The sequence below is a fragment of the Ctenocephalides felis genome, unplaced genomic scaffold, assembly GCF_003426905.1.
Source record: "Ctenocephalides felis isolate EL2017-DRISC unplaced genomic scaffold, ASM342690v1 CF-g0.4_SCAFFOLD_03309, whole genome shotgun sequence".
Lineage (NCBI taxonomy): Eukaryota > Metazoa > Arthropoda > Insecta > Siphonaptera > Pulicidae > Ctenocephalides > Ctenocephalides felis.
Window position 1 is genome coordinate 15,398 of NW_020539463.1, and position 19,797 is coordinate 35,194.

General features: G+C 34.8%; 1 pseudogene; it reads left to right on the forward strand.

The window, feature by feature from the left end:
- The first annotated feature begins 2,605 nt into the window (after positions 1 to 2,605).
- Positions 2,606 to 2,981, forward strand: LOC113382133 (annotated as a pseudogene).
- Positions 2,982 to 19,797: the final 16,816 nt, after the last annotated feature.

The following is a 19,797-nucleotide window of genomic DNA, read 5'->3' on the forward strand; positions in this document are numbered from 1 at the left end:
AAAACTTGACACGCATAATAAAATTTACCTCTATAAAGCCATCATTAAACCAATTTGGACATACGGCATACAGCTATGGGGGTCAACTTCCAACTCAAACGTTTTAATAATTCAAAGATTTCAAAAGAAATTTTGATAGCACCAAAATATGTTCCAAATTGGTTAATACACAAAGACACAGGCACTAGCACAGTTAAAGATGAAATAATCGCTTACTCACACAAATATAGAAAACGCCTAGCTGATCACCCAAACTTGCTCGCCAGAAAACTTCAGAACAACTCTACCACGAAGCACTAATCAACAATAGATAAGACCTTCGACAAATCACTGGCAACGGTCAGATGATTTGTATTTTGCCAACGCCTTCAGTTTCATGTCAAATATTTTACTTATTGTCCGTTTCTGGACAGTTGTAAAAATTATTAAAATAAAAAAAAAATTAGCGTAGATATGACAGATTAAATGGTTAGAAAATGTAGTACAAATCTAAGCCTTGTAGATGGCCCGTCCAAGTATTATTTCAACATTCTCGATTTAGCTGCGTTGAAAGCTTGGATTCTGCATAAGAAACGAACGGGAGAAAACATATTACGACAAAAAATTTTATTTCAGTTAGCCGACATCTCTAAAATTAGTAAAACATGTCAAATTGGTTATTGTAAAAAGAATAAAACTGTAAATATCTATGTTAAATGCACAACAGTAGAACATGTTCTCGAAAAACACCAACCATATGCAAAAATGTAATGAATAAGGATGTAAACGACTGAAATAAATTTTCTTTTTTCATATTTTTTATTGCAATATATGTAACAATTATAATGAAATGATATAGTATTTAAAAATCTCATATTATTTTTATAAATAAACCATAAACCTCTTCTAATAATCAACTAGCAATGAAAATTTGAAAAGCCACCGCCACCGGTAAGAATAGGTATACATAAAATGTTGGTATGTTTCGTGTTAAGTTAGTTAAAAAATGCTCGGCATGTAATCTGATACTTTGTCAGAACCAATCAATGATGATAGGACTACCTTCATTAAAGCGAGAAATTACACTGAAAAATCTCTTTTCGTACCAGAGAAAGAAATTTATGATTTGTTCAGCAAATGAAGTAATGTAGTCGATTTATGTATGCAGGATCTATGTATCGAAACAGTCTAAAAAGCAAATTCAAAATATGGTTTACAAGTATGTTTTATTCGAATTCAAATTCACTTGTCTAATTCATGATTTGAAAAAAATAATTTGCGATTCCTTCTTTACTTTTCTAAGGTTCTGGTGTAAGTTCGTTGATAGGCACCTAACTGGAAAATATTCATAGCAATAATAAATAATGATCGAGTAAAACGAAAAAAAATAGACAATAAAATACTTTTAGTTTTGGACAATGCACCAGGTCATCTGCGCGAGCTTGAAACTATGCATCCAAATATAAAAGTGATATTTCTACCTCCAAATACAACTGCATTACTTCAACCTATGGACTGAATATTATAGAATGCAAGAAAAATTTTGACATAGTAAAATGTATTTTGAATATAAGAGTATCATTGGAAAAACTGAAATCACACACATTGAAGTCGTGGTGGAAAAAATTGTGGTCTACTCTGGCTGCGGAAAATTATGAAAAATCTGTGATAATCCAAAGTATGACTGCGAACATAGCAACAATCGCAAATGAAATAGGACGTTACGGATTTGAACAGATAGAGTCAAGTGATATTCAAAAACTGTTCGAATCACGTGATAGGGATTCGACTGAAACCGACTTGAAGAGAATGTTAAATTCACAACCCAGTAAAGAAGAGGCTTAAACAGGCAGTGAAAACATTACATTTTATTTAAAAAGTCTCAGTGAAGGTTTAAAGATGGCAAATGATCTGTGTGATTTTTCTATGAACATTGATATGAACAAAGTATTCTCTTTAAGAGGAAAATTGAAGATGTGACTGCTGTATATGAATAAACTCTTGAAAACTATCAAGCAAGAATAAATTACAAAGTTATTCAAACTTTTGCCTAATTCTGAACATAAATTATCAAATTTCTATATATGTACTTTTCATTATTTTGTCACCTTGGAACGTATACCCTATAATCCCATATAAAATGCCATCCTGTATTTGCGGATTTTTTATTATTTGCGGATTATTTGTCATCTTGAAACGTATTTCCATAACACGTAGTATATAGTAAAAGCTGAATAAAGTAAAATGAAGTTTTATAAACAACAAGAACAACATAGTGCATGTAAACAATTCAGTTTTTATAGTGAGCGAGCCCCGTTGGGACGGGGACAATTCGTGAATGGTGCAACGCTACAACACAATTTGGGTGCAATTTGAAGATAACAAATTGCGAGCCAATACAAAAGTAATATATCTTTGGATATTCAAGAGTTTGCAACATTTAGAAAATGATATGATTGGTTACCAAACCTCGCCGGAAGGTATACAGTCGGTTGAGTAAGAGCGTGGCCGAAAGCTTTTGCTCTAATTCCTTTGCTGGTCGGTAGAGATAGCCAGATTAGCTTTATTCTTGAGGCATTGTCAACAAAGAATTAGGATCTTTTGAAAGAAAATTACGTTAAACGTCATGAGTGCTAAATATGCGTCGCGATATGAGGCTGTGTTTCTTTGCATCCACCCAAAAAGTCCCAAAATGTCGCAATTAGCTAAATATATAAGAGAGTCGAGGGCATTTGTACAAAGTGACTAAAAATGTCGATGATTTACCAGATCGTGGTTCGAAGGGAAAAATAAACAAAAACGACGAAAAAAGAGTAGTGGATCTGTTTTCGCAAAATTCTGCTTTAACACTGCGACAAGGACAAGCAAAATTAATGGAAAAAGGTTTAGATATATCCTACAAAACTATCCGAATCCCCCTCCGGACCCATGATCTAAAATGGCGCACCACAATAAAGAAGCCCATGTTGACTGAAAAACATGTGACAAAGCGACTCCTTTGAGCGCACGAGAATGCTGACAGAGATTTTGAAAATGTCATTTTCACTGATGAAAGTTCTATATGGACACGTTCAGTCATCACTCGAACCTGGTCAACTTCCACCAATAGGCTTGTTCAGCGGACCGAAAAACATGGAATAAAGGTGCGTCTTTAGGGCTGCTTCTCAAAGCAGGGATTCGGCAATTTGTACCTCTTTACAGACAAGCTAAATGCAAAGAAAATAATGAAAATTTACAAAAACGCTTTATTGCCATCTGCCAAATGTTGGTTTATCACAAACAATGAAGATTGGATTCTGCAGGAGGATAACGATCCTAAACACCACAGCAAGCTCTGTACTCAGTGGCAGGCTCAATCTGACATCGTTACATGGGATTGTCCGTCGCAGCCACCGGATGCAAACCCTATTGAAAATGTGCATATGTTAAACTGAAGCTTCGTGGAAGACGCACATACTCTTTGAAGCAGTTTTCTCACCAAATTCGTCGGATCTGGAGAATTGTTACTAGAATATGCCGTCAAATTAGTAGAAAGCATGCCTCGAGATGCTAGGCAATTATCGACGCCGATGATAACTGGACACATTATTGACCGAATTGCATCATTGATTATAATGTGTATAATGTATGTATATGGCATATGTGTGCCATTCGATATTAAATAAATTATATTAAGAAATGAAACAGTAATTCACCGTTGTCTACGCGATTATAATGATAGTTTGTTCATAACTCCAGACTTCGAAACTAATATAATATACAATTTTTATATCAAAAGATTTGATCGAAAATAAATCGCGGACTCAAATGCAACAAATTTTTATATTGTGAAAACAATAATCTAGTTACAGGCTGCTAGATGCGACGTTCACATCAGCGTAGCTCAAAGTGTGCTGTGTAGTTTTGTGATCACATTGGCGTCAATCAACTGACAGCTGCCATGAAACATGTTCATTCCGCTATATATCTTATATATAAAAATGGAGCTCTCTTTCAAATGTCCAAGTAAAACTCGAAAACGGCAAAGCCGATTTCGCCAGTCTTAGTCTTGAAAAATTCGTGCCAATCCAGAGAGAGTCCAAAAGGTAAGAAATTATTTCAAATCCGCGTAGAAACTTTTTATTTTTAATTTGAAAATTTTTGTAGAAGCTTAATCTAAATAAAACAATGGACGGTTGCTAATCCGTGAAATGTCAAACATTTTTGACAGATGATGTTCAATTACGTTCAATAGGATATTTTACGTGGATATTATTTAATTATGATTAAATTGTAGTAAGTAGATTTGTTTGTAGTTTTATTTATATATAAAAACGTTAGTAAACGGGCCGCAAGTGTTACTAGAAACTCAATATATCAACTCTTTTGAAATGTTAATATGAAAATGCACTTTTTGGTGTTGTAGCACTCCTTTTTTTGCAAATCATATTTATCTCAAACACGATGCTCTGAAAGATCTCATTTGTATAATTATATACTCATTGGTATTTATAAAACATTTTCTAGAATATATTATTTTTTAATTATGTTATTTCAATTCAGAACCTAAATTTGGTATCAATCAAAGGGATACTTTGTCGAATAGCATTTTCCCATTTATAATATCCTAGAATTTACCGAAGAATAAATAGTAATATATGAAGGTCCAGGGTTGAAAAATTCTACCACCGACGTGTCAAAAACCAGTAAATTTAAGCATTGTTTAACAACAATATTTGAAAGTAGAGGGAAAAAGATGTATAACCAGCTGTAACCTTGATTCTTATGACTTTGCTATCGGAAAATAAACGGTAATCTTTGAAAATCCATAATAAAAGTATTTTCTTCCGTTGGTAGTTTTTTAGCATGTAAAAATGTAATTATTTTGTGAAATACCTTTAAAATTAAAATAAGACATTAAATATGTTTGCCACCTGGCCGTTCCAGGTTACTCCGGCTATAGAGTAAATAAGTCTAGATAACACATTTTTGAAAGACATCAAAAAAGCACATTTCTAGAATGATGAAGTAGCTGGCAGTTTTACTGAACGTAGCCAGATAATTGTTCGTGTGAAATGTTTTATCTGTTGTGATATAGTTGGTTTGATTATTATAATATAATTAATATTTGCTCAAAGTCATATTGGACTTTTACATTTACTTTAATTCATCGAATGTTACTTAAAAATTTTCAAAAAGCAGGTCAAATAAGAAATACTTAATTCATTTTCTATCTCTCCTCGCAGAAATTTGAAAATTTTCTATAAGCTCAGTAGTATTATTTAGTAGTATACACAAAATTCAGAATCCAAAAAGAATCTGAAAAACTTGAAACGTAATCAATAAGTCGAAAGACCAAAAAAGACTTGGATTGGATTATACCATGTTTTCTATAGAGAGTGTATAAAACTTTTATAATACCTCATTGTGTATAGCATTCAACCAACACATTCTTAAACACTTAAAGTATTAATATTTTTGATTCTCTAGAAATTGTTTAGAATATACCTTATTTAGCAAAACAACGTTTGCCGTGTCAGCTAGTATATATATATATATATATATATATATATATAAACAAAATGAAAATTAAAAAAAAAACTTTCTTTAGTAATTAACACGGCCACGCTCTTACTTGACCGACTGTATATATCAAATTCAGTGATATAGAAATTTGCCAGAATTTAATCGAAAAGGGTATTGACAATAATAAGATTTAAATGGAAAACAAAGAATATAATAATATAAAAATAGAATATGCAGACAATAAATTCACAAGAATAAGAGTATATAGAATAACTTTTGAATCAAATAATGAGACAATTGCATTGCATCTTTGTAAATACGGAAAGGATAAAAATATTCAGAACAAATATATAAGTAGCCCTAAACGGAATACAGATGACTAACTTTTTTTTAACGGGAACAAGATTGGCAGAAAAAATTTTAAACTGCTTGAAATACTATCTAAATATAATGAAGTGATATCGGTTTTATTGAATATTTTTTTAAAATATAAAGATATTTTCAATAGCGTAGTTGATTTAGCCAAAATAAAATACAATGACAGTTTGATAAAATGTTGTGGCAACAAACCGAAAACTAATTAAATCTGAAATCGATATCGACAAGCAAGACCAACATCTTGTTTTTCTTACTGTTAATGATGTAAAGATGAACCTCAAACCATAGTTAACGAGTTTAATAATTTTTTCATAAACGAAGCAACTATTATTACGTCAGTACTTACAAATGTAAATAACAATCACGTCATTGGTGGAAATTTCAGAAGCATTTCTTAGCCTCAAAGGTAATTTTAGCTCAGGCCCTAATGAAATTCTCAGTGTTATATTGGAAGAATTTTGTTCAAATTTTGCTGAGCCATTTTTGTTATGTTTTAATAAATTAATTTGTAATGGGGTCTACACACAGCAACTTAAGATATAAAAAATTCGCCGCCTTTTTAATAAAGGAAAACGTGATTTAATTAATAACTATAGACCGATTTTTCTACTTAAGGGGTTAGGGATACTTGGAGGTACGAAAAAATGAGAATTTTAGTATTGTTTTTTTTGTTAATAAAAGATGTTTTTTTACAAAAACATTAATACGGCATCATTATACAATGTTTTGACTTGAAGTAACAAAAATTTCAGGAAAAAAAAATTAATATTCCCCAAAGTTATAGCTGTTTTTGTTGACCCTGTTTCAAAAAACACTCCTGGCGGTGACCATCATAACTTCTTAGAGATTCATCTAAAATGAATAAAATAAAAAATAGTTTTATAAATAGTTAATCCTGGGCCTGGTCGAAGGTTTTCTTTTTTTTGCAAAAATTAACAAAATGGCTGCATCAGAAATAGAATTTCTCGATTTTTGGGTAAAAAATCAACAATTAATTGGTCTTAAAAAATTGAAAATTTTGAAAAAAAGAAAATCCTTTGATCAGGCCCGAGTTTATTATGTATTCTAAAAGCTGTGTAAATTTCATTAAAATTTACTAAGCGGTTTTTGAGTTACAGTGGTCACCGTTTCTAAAAACATAGTTTTGAGAAAAACGCGTTTAAAGTTTCACATTGGATTTACGTACAGAAATTCGAATTATTGAATTACTTAAACCGATTCATCTATTTCTGGGCCATATAATAGTTCATCAGTCATTGTGCAAGTTTAAAAATTTCCATTTTCTGTTGCCTACGAAGCATTCTGGCCCCCCGAAGTGTTCTCTTTGGCGCGCTGATCTGCCACTTTCACACGTGCAGCATCCAATTTTTCAGCATACCAATGAGAATTATACCCACAATTGGGTCCTAGGGTATCCATAATTAATAATAATAATTATGAGTGAGTTCTTGAGGGCGATACATCAAACAAAGAAAAGGCGAAGATTTATAAAATAATCTTTAATTCCAAACGTTTCGACATTCAATTTAATGTCATCATCAGTGGATCTAAAAACAGTATGAAAATTAGTATATCTAGGTAATTATAATATATGTGGATTGGTATAGTAACTATACAATAAGAGAAAAATTAACAAACAGCAACACCTAACAACAAACAAAATATAAAAGATAGGAAAGGTAATAGAGACTAGAATTAAATAAATAATTAAAAAATATAGGCAAAAATATATAAGTACACTCATATAAACCTACGCATATATATATATATATATATATATTATATATATATATATATATATATATATATTAGGGAGGGCCAATTCATTATATAAGTAAAATTAAGCGATATGGGCACCTTTTTATATGAAATATATGTGTTATTTAAATGAATTTTGGTTGCAAAACCATATATCGCAAATAACTTTTTAGCCAGCGAAATTTTCAATAAAATACTGTTTTTAATAAGTAAATGTATTAATTTAGGCATGTGAATAATTCAAATTGTGAATTTTATTTTTATTAAGATTATGTGCGGGGGTTTTTAAATCGGGTTTAGTTTGTTGTTGTTTATTTCCATCAGAGTGCGCTAGTATTTTTTATTATACAATTAATTCTAGAATGTAATTCTAGAAATTTCGAAAATAATATATTAATGTGACAATTCCGCATAAATGTTCATTCTGTTCGTCACTAGGGCGTCAAGTATCAATGGCGAGTTCTTATTTAAATTCAGGCGCAAGTGCCAGTAATTTGAATCATATGCCCTCGCATGATCAAATTACATTTGGACCAGCAGAAGAATTTACAGGAGTGAATCTTCCGACAATTATGGAAGTTATCAGGAATTATTTTTATTTGGCGGAAAAATCAAAAAAACAAAATAAAATGTTTTCATATAAAACATTTACTCCAAATGTGGTAACGAAATTGATTCAGACGTGGGAAAAAATTGATATTCCAATTATGGAGAAACGAAGTATCGCTAGAAAATTGAACCGATTGATTGATAAATATAAAAGTACAAATAAAAGCAAGTCTACCCAAGCATCATTTCAGGAGTTTGTAGAATCCACGAAAAAATTATTTTATATTGGAAAATGCAAATGCGATTTGCGAAGAATACTGTGTTCCTGCGGACTGATTCCAAAACATTTAAAAGCGTTTATGATGGATCAACATAATGAGAGGAAATCTACGATACCAGAATATATTATAAAAATTGAAGATGAAGTATCAGAATCTACAATAACTAGCAATATTACTCCAGGTGAGACATATACTCCAGATGTTGATTTTGATTTTAAAAACAGTTCGGAAAGTTCACAAAATACTTCTCATATAAAACGTGATCCATATAGTCGAAGATCTATAGAAGAAGGCTCCAAGCTATGCCTTAATGTGCGACAGATTTGCAATTTCTGATAGAGTTGGTTCTGGCGTGGTGACGGCAATCCTGCGTGACCTGGGCATAACGGATGATTGGGGCAATCCTGTCATTATGGATAAAAATAAAAGCGTTCGTGAGAGGCAGAAAAATAGGCAAGCTCTACACAAACGATATGATTCTTCTGAATTAATAGCATTTTCATTCGACGGCCGAAAAAATGATTCTATTACCATGGAAAAAATCGATAAGAAGTTTCACCCACGAATGATTAAAGAAGCGCATTTAGTTATTTTAAAGGAACCGAATTGCCAATTGTTGGGTTACACAAAATTGGAAAATGAAGATTCGGAAAGTAAAGTAATCAAATTGAACGAGTTTTTCGCCGATAAAGGAATAGCTCTCGATTCTTTGATAGGCATATGTTGCGATGGTGAACCAGCAAATACAGGCGTAAAAAATGGGATTTTACGTCGATTTGAAATTCAGTTAAACAGGCCACTGCATTGGTTTGTGTGTCTTCTCCACTTTAACGAACTTCCACTTCGCCATTTATTTAACTATTTGAAAAAATCATTGACCACTGGACCACGAACAAAAACTGGAATATTAAGCAAACAAATTGAAACATGCGAAAATATACCGGTGAGTTATAACATATTTACTATTTTTAATACCCTATGTTCAAATTCAATATAATTTATTTTTTCCTATATACTTCCAGCCGGTAAAAGACTTTGAAACAATCCCACTTGAAAATTTGGCTAATATAAGTCCTGCTGAATCGACAACTGACTCAAGTTATTTAATAAAAATAGCTAAAGCAGTTGCTTCTGGAGAAGTATCGACAAACTTAGCTAACATGAAACCAGGGCCAATAGCACATTCCCGTTGGCTCACGAAGGCTAGTAGGTTACTTCGGTTATATGTAACTACTAATAAGCCATCCAAAAATTTGAAAATTCTGGCAAACTACGTAATGAAGGTATATATTCCATTGTACTTTAACATTAAATATTACAACTCTGTGGTGTATGGTAGTATATTATTTTATAAATTTATTAGCTGGACGCAATATTTAGACTCGAATTTAAGACAAATTGTGAACAATGTTGCTAAAGAAAACGCATACTATGCTCACTCGGAAAATATTTTATTAGCAATGTTGTTTGATAATAAAAAGGAAATACGAGATTCAGCTATAAGAAAAATCTTATATTACCGTTAACCGAATAATTAACAAAACACCCGAAATAAATTTTGAATGCACCGACTATACTAATATGATAGATATGGATGATTATTCCAATATATCCGAACCAGCCTTTACGCTAAATATTCCTCATGAACATCTAGTACAATATCTACAAAGCGATGAGTGTCCATGGAGTGACCCTAAAATTCCGGTCCACATTCAGGGAACTGAGAGACATGTTCAATTACTGGCTAATGTATCAAAACGCGTATTGGAGCAAAATCGCGATGGTCTTATGACAGCGACACTACTATCTCGTGAAAAGCATCCTCGACTGGAAAGCAAGCAAGATTTCAGATATTAATTTATTTAAATTGTATTAGATAAATGTAAGAAATTTTATTTTAAGTAAAAATATAACTTAAAAAAATAAAAATGTTGTATTTAAACCATGTCGTGTAAATAAATAATAGAATAAATATATGTCATTCCTAAAAACCCAAAAACAATATTTTTCTACAAAAGTAGTTTGACCTGTTTCGATTCAAGATTCTAGGTTAGGCTTACTCGCTAATGTCCCCTAAAAGATTACTTGATGTAATCTGAAGTACCCGTAAGTTACTGATTTCAAAAAGCCGGAAAATGTTTTTAACCTGTTTTGATGCAAGATTCTAGGTTAGGCTTACTCGCTAATGTCCCCTAAAAGATTACTTGATGTAGTCTGAAGTACCCGTAAGTTACTGATTTCAAAAAGCCGGAAAATGTTTTTAACCTGTTTCGATGCAAGATTCTAGGTTAGGCTTACTCGCTAATGTCCCCTAAAAGTTTGCTTGATGTAGTCTGAGGTATCCGTAAGTTACTGATTTCAAAAAGCCGGAAAATGTTTTTAACCTGTTTCGATGCAAGATTCTAGGTTAGGCTTACTCGCTAATGTCCCCTAAAAGTTTACTTGATGTAGTCTGAGATATCCGTAAGTTACTGATTTTAAAAAGCCGGAAAATGTTTTTAACCTGTTTCGATGCAAGATTCTAGGTTAGGCTTACTCGCTAATGTCTCCTAAAAGTTTACTTGATGTAGTCTGAGGTATCCGTAAGTTACTGATTTCAAAAAGCCGGAAAATGTTTTTAACCTGTTTCGATGCAAGATTCTAGGTTAGGCTCACTCGCTAATGTCCCCTAAAAGTTTACTTGATGTAGTTTGAAATTATATATAAATACTGAATATTTTGGTAAAAACGAAATAAATACACTGAATATTTTATTATAAAAGAATCGAAATAATTATAGGTTGGAAGTTACTAATTATTTAGAGTATATTACAAAAATTAAATAAAAATAGCAACTTGCACGTATTTTGCACATTGACAACTTACACGTATTCTGCAAATTGACAACTTGCACGCATTCTGCAAATTGACAACTTGCACGTATTTTACACATTGACAACTTGCACGCATTTTGCATTATAGATAACTTATACGTACTTTGCTTATTAGCAACTTGTACGCATTTCCAAGAAATTTAGCAAAAAACATTCTCCCTATTTAGAATTTAATGAATTATATCATATATTTATATTAAAAAATTATGAAAAGTTTCTCTTAAAAACATATATTTCGTAAACTTACAAGATATTTATAACTATTCTCTTGACATTATGGTTATTGAAAGAAATAATGAATATTTCTAGTATTGGAATTTGTCGATAAGTTTTGATTTACGTGCTGACTCACGCACGTTGTACAAAATAGCTAGGTAGATACCGAAGAAGTGTCACATGTACAAATTGACAGCATGTACAAGTTTTCGACTGTCAAGCCTACTGATTGTGGCATGCTGCAATGCGACGGCTTAAGGCTTATGCTCTAATAGCGTGGGGTGACGTCCAGCCAACATGACGAATCCCCAAGCCAAGGGCTGAGTCTCAACGGATCGCAGCGTGGTAGCTGCTCTGCCGAGTACAACACCCCGCCAGGTACCTAAGTCGTTTACAAACGATTCCGAGTCTCTACATCGAACTAGTGACCCATGATCGACCGCTATAGGCAAGACAGATATAACGGACGGATATCGCCCCTGTCCAGCGCCTCATTCGGCTAAAAATGGCTCGTGCGATAAACGGCGTGTGCCGAATACCTAATAAATCACATTGTATTGAGCCTTTCGGCTCACGAGACTCTTAGAGATATCGTTGCTTACTTTGTCTAGAAAGGATACGGTCTTAGAGGCGTTCAGGCATAATCCCACCGATGGTAGCTTTGCACCACCGGCCGCTCGACCGAGTGCGTGAACCAAATGTCCGAACCTGTGGTTCCTCTCGTACTGAGCAGGATTACTATCGCAACGACGATTCATCAGTAGGGTAAAACTAACCTGTCTCACGACGGTCTAAACCCAGCTCACGTTCCCTATTTGTGGATGAACAATCCAACGCTTGGCGAATTCTGCTTCGCAATGATAGGAAGAGCCGACATCGAAAGATCAAAAAGCAACGTCGCTATGAACGCTTGGCTGCCACAAGCCAGTTATCCCTGTGGTAACTTTTCTGACACCTCTCGCTGAAAACTCTTCAAGCCAAAAGGATCGATAGGCCATGCTTTCGCAGTCCCTGTGCACACTGAACAACGGATCAAGCCAGCATTTGCCCTTTTGCTCTACGCGAGGTTTCTGTCCTCGCTGAGCTGGCCTTAGGACAACCTGCGTTATTATTTGACAGATGTACCGCCCCAGTCAAACTCCCCGCCTAGCAGTTTCCTCGAATCGGATCACGCTAGAGTATTGTTGGCGATCGGCGCAATGCCTCACACCACTCTTATGCGCTTGGCTCTAGAAAACCGTGACAGTCGGAACGCAAGTTTTCGACGCACGTTTTCCGCCCAATCGAGTAAGTAAAGAAACGATGAAAGTAGTGGTATTTCACCGACGATATTACTATCTCCCACTTATGCTACACCTTACATGTCTCCTTACAATGCCAACCTAGAGTCAAGCTCAACAGGATCTTCTTTCCCCGCTAATTTTTCCAAGCCCGTTCCCTTGGCAGTGGTTTCGCTAGAAAGTAGATAGGGACATTCATTCATTATTTGTTCTTATTCCATATAGCTCAAGCTTTCACTCATTGCTATGTAGTGTCTACTTAATAATTGTTTATTTCTCAAATTTAAATATTATATTTGTGGGTATTGTGCAGGACCTTTGGCCGTAAGTGGGCTGACGTTTCCATCCCTAACCACGTGGAGGCGGTACTGCCTTTCCAGCTTTAGTTTTGATTTAGGTTTTAGCTTTGGTTTTGCACTGCATTTCTGGTTTTAATGGCTTGTGCTGCAAAAGCAACAAGCCCCAGGTAATTGGCTTTGGTTTCCAGGTACACATCAAGGTTTGTGTTCCCTGCTATTTCAAAGAGGCTTTGCCTTCTTAATTCATCATATCTGTCGCACATGACCAGCATGTGCGCGCTTGTCTCGCTTTCTCCACAGAAGGGACATTTGTCGTCTTCTGTGGCGCCCCTTGTGTAAAGTGTGTGCCTAAACGGACCGTATCCGGTCAGAATATACACGCACTCCCTACTGGGTTTAAACCACTTGTTCCTTGTAGCGTATGTTATATCGCCAATGAAACCGTAGGTTATCCTACCCGTATTTGCCAATTCCCATCTTTTCTGCCATTCCAGCTTTATTGCTTCATTTATCATTTTAACCTCTAGATTGAGGGTTTCCCTGCTTGGGTTCGCTATTGGGTTGTAATTATAATTGTTCCAGCTAATTTTCTCATTTCTTTTTACAAGGTTTATGATGCCTTGTTGTGTAATCTCTAGGTCTAGTGGCATTTTGCCACTTATTGTTTGTAATGCATTTGTGGCGGTGGTACGGCACGCCTTGGTGAGTGTCAGCAGAATTATTCTTTGCGCGGCGTTCAAGTTTCTAAGGTTGTGCGTGTGGGACGACTTGTCGAACCACGCAGCAGCGCCGTATGTTGCTATAGGTATTACCACTGCTTTGTACAAAGTGTCAAGGGTGCCTCTTTTAAGGCCCCATTCCTCCTTTGCAACCCTCCTGATTTTCAGGATGAAGCTGACTAGTTTCTCCCTCAGAAACTTAGTGTGCGCTACAAAGTTTAGCCTGTTATCTATAGTAATTCCCAAGTATCGCACTTCTTTTGCATATTTCAGGCTATTGTTGTCAACTTTAATAATCGGTTGTCTGCCTTCATTAAATTTGCCCTTTATCATCATTGCGACAGTTTTTCCACTGCTGACTCTCACTTTATGCGTCACGCACCAGTCCTCAACGCATTTAAGAGCCATAGTACCAGTTCTCTCCAGATCATTTCTGGAGTTTCCTTTAATTATTAACGCCAAGTCATCTGCGTATGCAACGGGTTCTACAGTTTCTCCTAGCTGAGCTAGGCCGTCTAGAAGAACGTCCATGCAGAAGTTCCATGCAACAGGACCAATTATTGATCCTTGTGGACATCCCTTCTGCATGCTTCTTCTAACCTTCTTTGTGTTGCCTCTTACATAGGCGCTTCGCCTTTTAAAGTAGTCCTTGACTATATTTACCATATGGCTGCTGCAGTTTGCCTGCGTCAGCCTATGTGTGATGGCGGGCCACCACAGGTTATCGAAGGCACCTTCAATATCCACAAATATAGCAAGTACATACTTCATATTCGTTGCCATGCATTTTCTAAACGTTAGCAGTGCGTCCTCCGTGGAGACGCCTGCCTTAAAGCCAAATTGTCGTGCATTGCACATGTTCATTTCTGTATAATTTGTCTTAATACGCTCTACGAGTATTTTCTCGTAGATCTTTCCCATCACTGGCAGAAGGGCGATTGGACGGTATGATTTGGCAAGCCTTCTGTTTTCACTCCCTCGTTTGGGAATTAGACATAGGTTTGCCTGTTTCCAATCGGTAGGAAAACTGCCATCTTGGAAGCATTTATTTAGTGTACTAAGGATTGGTTGTTTGTTATGACTCCATAATTTTTTAATTATTTCGCCAGTGAAGCCGTCTTCTCCTGGGGCTTTTTTATCTTTTAGTTTTAGTAATGCCCGTTCTACATCGACAGAGTCGATGATTGGTTCGAGGTTCTGGTTTCGATATTGGCGTATATTTTCTCTAATTTTAATGTGATCAGCGTTCTCTTGCTGATCATCTGTAGGCAGGCACTTTTTAAGAAGGACGTTTACAGTTTCTTCCCATGTTTCACTGAAGTTCCCGGAAGGAAGTTCTAGTGAGCATAGAGAAGCCTTCTTGTTTATTTTATCGCATACAATTTTGTATACTATACTCCAGGGATCTTCGTTACCAACGCTTGTCACAAAGTCTCTCCATGAGGTTGTTTTACGTTCTCTAATTTCTCTGACATAGTTATTTCTTGCCCTTTTGTATGCCTGCATTTTGATTGGTACGTCATCAAGACATAGTCTCTTGGCCCGCAAGAGACACTTTTTGGTTCTATTAGTTTCCCGCCTTAGACAAGTCAGCTCCTCAGACCACCATGGCATGACCTTGCTTCCGGCTTTCCTTTTGGGCATGGATTTGTCACAGATTGCTTTTAGCTTTCTGTTAAATATCTTAATAGCCCTATTTGGGTCTAACCTCTGCAGAGACTCCAGACTTTGTTGGTCGAATTCCCTCTCCACCAGTTCCCCGAACCTGTCCCACTTAGCCTTTCTTGTGTTATAGCCTGTTTGGTTCTTTATTTGCCTTGTGACTGATGCTTCAAGCACTACTTCAAATGCTAAAAGGCTGTGATCACTGGTGGTCGCTATATCACTCACATTCCAGTTGATCACTTTTGAAGACATATTCGGGGTTGTAAGTGTTACGTCTATATTTGTGTCCCCAGCTTCACTTTGGTATGTGTAGTTGTGACTAGGCTCATTCAAAACAACTAGGTTGTTAGAGGCGATCCACTCCTCTAGTTCCTTACCTCTGCTATCCAGAGTCTTGGAAAACCACAAACCAGATTTTGCATTTGCGTCTGTGGTGACTATGATGCGGCGGCCGGCCAGGTTCCTGAGGATTCTGTCCAGCTTTCGCAGGAAGCTACTTATGTCGACTGAGAACTGCATGTAGCAGTTTACGAGATACAAGCTTTCTTTATAAGTGCATATCTCTACGCACATTATATGATCACATTCCAGCTCTGACCTTTGAAAAATATCGTATTCTCCTTCTCTTACTACGATTGCAACCCAAGGATTGGTCGTTTCCGGTTGTAGTACTCTCAGTCCTGCTGAGGTGTACCCTTTTATCATGCCCCTTATTGAATAAGGTTCTTGAATACACAGTATGTCAAGTCCTAACTGATGAAAAATAAGTTCTAGGTTGGCTGCTGCGGATTTAGACCTTTGTGCGTTAACTTGGGCTGCTTTTAGTCCCATGATATTTGTTGATAGTTTTGTAGTGAAGCGAGTCGTGTCTGACACTCGCAAAAAATTATATCTTTTATCATAGAAATTGAAAAAGAACATGCTCAGAATACAAAGAATTGTAAGTCATACAAGGCCAGGCTACGTCAAAGTGTGATGTATGTAATTCATATTTTACCAGGGTAGATGCTTCGGCAACTACCTATGACTCTAGTGAATTTTTGAAGTTCATGGACTGCTTTTTGATAGCGTTAAGAGAGTATCAATAACTCCAAAAATGGGTAATTATCTCCGTTGATGCGGAGCAAGTATTAAATTACTCGTATTTTGTTAGAAAGAATGGGTCTGCTACATCAGAAACAAAACCACCATGCGTCAAAAATTGGATTGATCGTCCCAAATTGTTTGAAATTCCAAATTGAATATTAAATTGCATGTTTTTCTTGTGAGCAACGATCAGATATGTATGATTATATATTAGATTTATATAATGAAAATATGATGAAAATATCTTATTGTTAGATGTTCGCAGTTTGGGTTCAAAGGGCTAATAATCCACTAATGGATGATTTAACCCTTGGCGTTGTGGCAACTTCAGATATATTTGCGATGCACATTTTGCAGATATCTGTAGAGTAGAAAACTCTTCTAAAAGTTCGAATAGGCGTCTTAAAATTAATGCTCCCCGACCCTGAATATGCCAGGTTTGTACATACAATATGCATAATGTAGGAATGTATTATAATAATTTGTTTATATTTAGCTCAATTCGTATTTTGCTTGATATTTGTAGGGTTCATTGGAGATCCCTGTCTAACTGAAAATTGCTTGATGGATAAAGAAAGATTTCGTAAGAATGATAATATTTATATATGTAATTGATTTAAAAAAAATAATTTATAATAAAAATTATTCCTGTTTAAGCTTCATATTCATTATCATACTTTTTTATAAAACTATTTTTTCGGATGATTATCAGTCATAATAAAAACAGCATTTTTATGGATGATTAATAATGCCAAATACTATACTTAAAATATAATAATAAATAATGCTTTCATTCTGTTTGCAATCTCAAAAACACCAATCAATGAAGACGCTTTGTCAAAGTTTTTTTTATTAGTTCAAAATGACGGCATTTACAAATGATTTTGGTTCCGATATATATCGGAATCTATATAAAAACATCTTTTTTATGGATGATTAATAATACCAAATACTATGATTAAAATAATAATACATAGTTATGAATAATGTTTTCATTTTATTTGCAATCTCAAAAACACCAAGCAATGAAGACGCTTGTCAAAGTTTTTAACTTCCCGTAGGGCAAGTTATAGTAATCGCAAAAAAATCGAAAATGAAAATTTTTATATATCTTTACGTTTCAAAGGTTTCTGAACATTTTGGCATACCTTAGAAAAAATGTATGTATGTGTGTGTGTGTGTATGTATGCATGTATGTATGTACGTGTGTGTATGTATGTGCGGATACAAATTTTTGTCGACGATTTCGGGAACACCGATCAACCGATTTGAATAATTTAAAAAAAATTCGATTCGTATTGATAAGGAGACGTGCTGATTAGTTTTTGGCAAAGGCAGGTCTAGCCGTTCCGAAGATACGGGGCAAAAAGTGCCGAAAACGGTAACTCAGTTTTTAAGAGAACGGAGCATCCGATTTGAATAATTCAAAAAACATTTTATTTGTATTGACAAGATGAAGAATCGATAAACCGGTTTCGGAGATATAGAGGAAAAAGTAAAAAAAATGAGCCATTTGGCGGTCAAAAATGATAATTAGACATATGCACATCAAATTATCAGATATTTTATAGAGATTTTAACAATAAGTATACATTTTGTTAACATTCCTATGGGTTCCGTACCAATGCTTATGCGTTAGACAGCGACGCGGCGCTTATGCACTTTATATTTTGTCCCTATGCAGTTAAAGCAGTACGATTGCTTTGAAAAAAAAATTCAGATCTTCCACATTATGTCAAAATAAAGAAAACATATTTTTTTCGAAAAAAAAATAATTAAATTTTTTTTTTTTTTAATTTTTTTTTTCAAAAAAAACTAATTTTTTGTCCAATTTTTAGTTTCTCAAAAATCTTATTTTTTCAAAGTAATTTTTTTTTCAAAAATGTTAATCGTTTTTAAAAAAATAATAATTTTTGGTACGGGAAGTTCCAGCAATTTGCCTTAAGGCACGATGCCTTAATTGCCTTAAGACAGAATTCCACTTACAGCTAGTTTTTTATTAGTTCAAAATGACGACATTTACAAAGGATTTTGGTTCCGATTTTTATCGGAATCTATGAATAACGAAATATTTATCCGTGAGCATGAATCCTTGACTTGGGTTGCATTTTTTTTAATTTAATTTATTTTTATAATAAGGAACTTTTAGTGCATTCAACTTCGAAAATATTTTTACGCCTTTGGCGGTTCATCAATGTACTATGATTTTACGCCCATGATGCCACGCCCGTCAAAATCTTAGGCGCACTTTGGCGGCACATCACTGAATTAGACTATTTTGTCTTGTGGATTAATTAATTTGCCAAAAAATTGCATTTTCATTATATCGATCGATTGGGTTTTTAACAGTCTTTTTGAACAATTTTTCATACTTTTCAATGCAATAATTATTCAATATTTGCGTATGTTAAAAAACATAAGTTTGAAAATATTTGTTCACCACGTATCATGTCGGTTGGTATCAATTGTTCTGTAATCATACGTGCTTTTAATAAAAATATGAATTCATTGTTCAATGTTGATCGAAGTCCAAGATCTTCGTATGAATGCGGAAGTGCGCCATCCCGAATTATCACGTCCAATGCAATATATAAAGAGTCAAAATTATTTGTATAAACTAGTGATGTCTTAGTCAAAAGTCTAGCCGAGTGATGTCTTAGTCAAGACTCTAGCTAGTGATGTCTTAGCCAAAAGTCTAGCCATAATGTCTTAGAGTAGTCTTAGATAATCTAAGTGGAGATTATGTCTGTGAAGTAAAGCAATAAATACAGTGTAAAACATTACAAGTGGATTTTTATTGGAACCTGAAGTTTGTCTCTTCCAGCGAATACCTTATTGAAAGGACCCATTAGTCTGAAGAGAACTCTCACCAAACCAGTCGATCAAACATTATTCCTACTGCTCGACCCAAGGCATCAGGAAAGGTTGGACGGACATTATTACCATATCGCATAAAGAAGCTACTACAGTAACCAATATCCCGGACTGTGGATCTTACAACAAAAGGACCTCTAACCCATACCCGAACCATACTACCAACCCCATTAGATCATTTCATGGTGTCAAGCAGTGGATTTCCTTGTAGTGAAGTGTTAGTTTTGTGAATTGTGCTTGGTGAATTCTGGATCCAGTTTTCTTCGCACCCAGAGGCGGCAGGGTCATTAAAGTAAGCAGAGTATCCAGCAAGCAGCAAGACCAGGACTAGCACG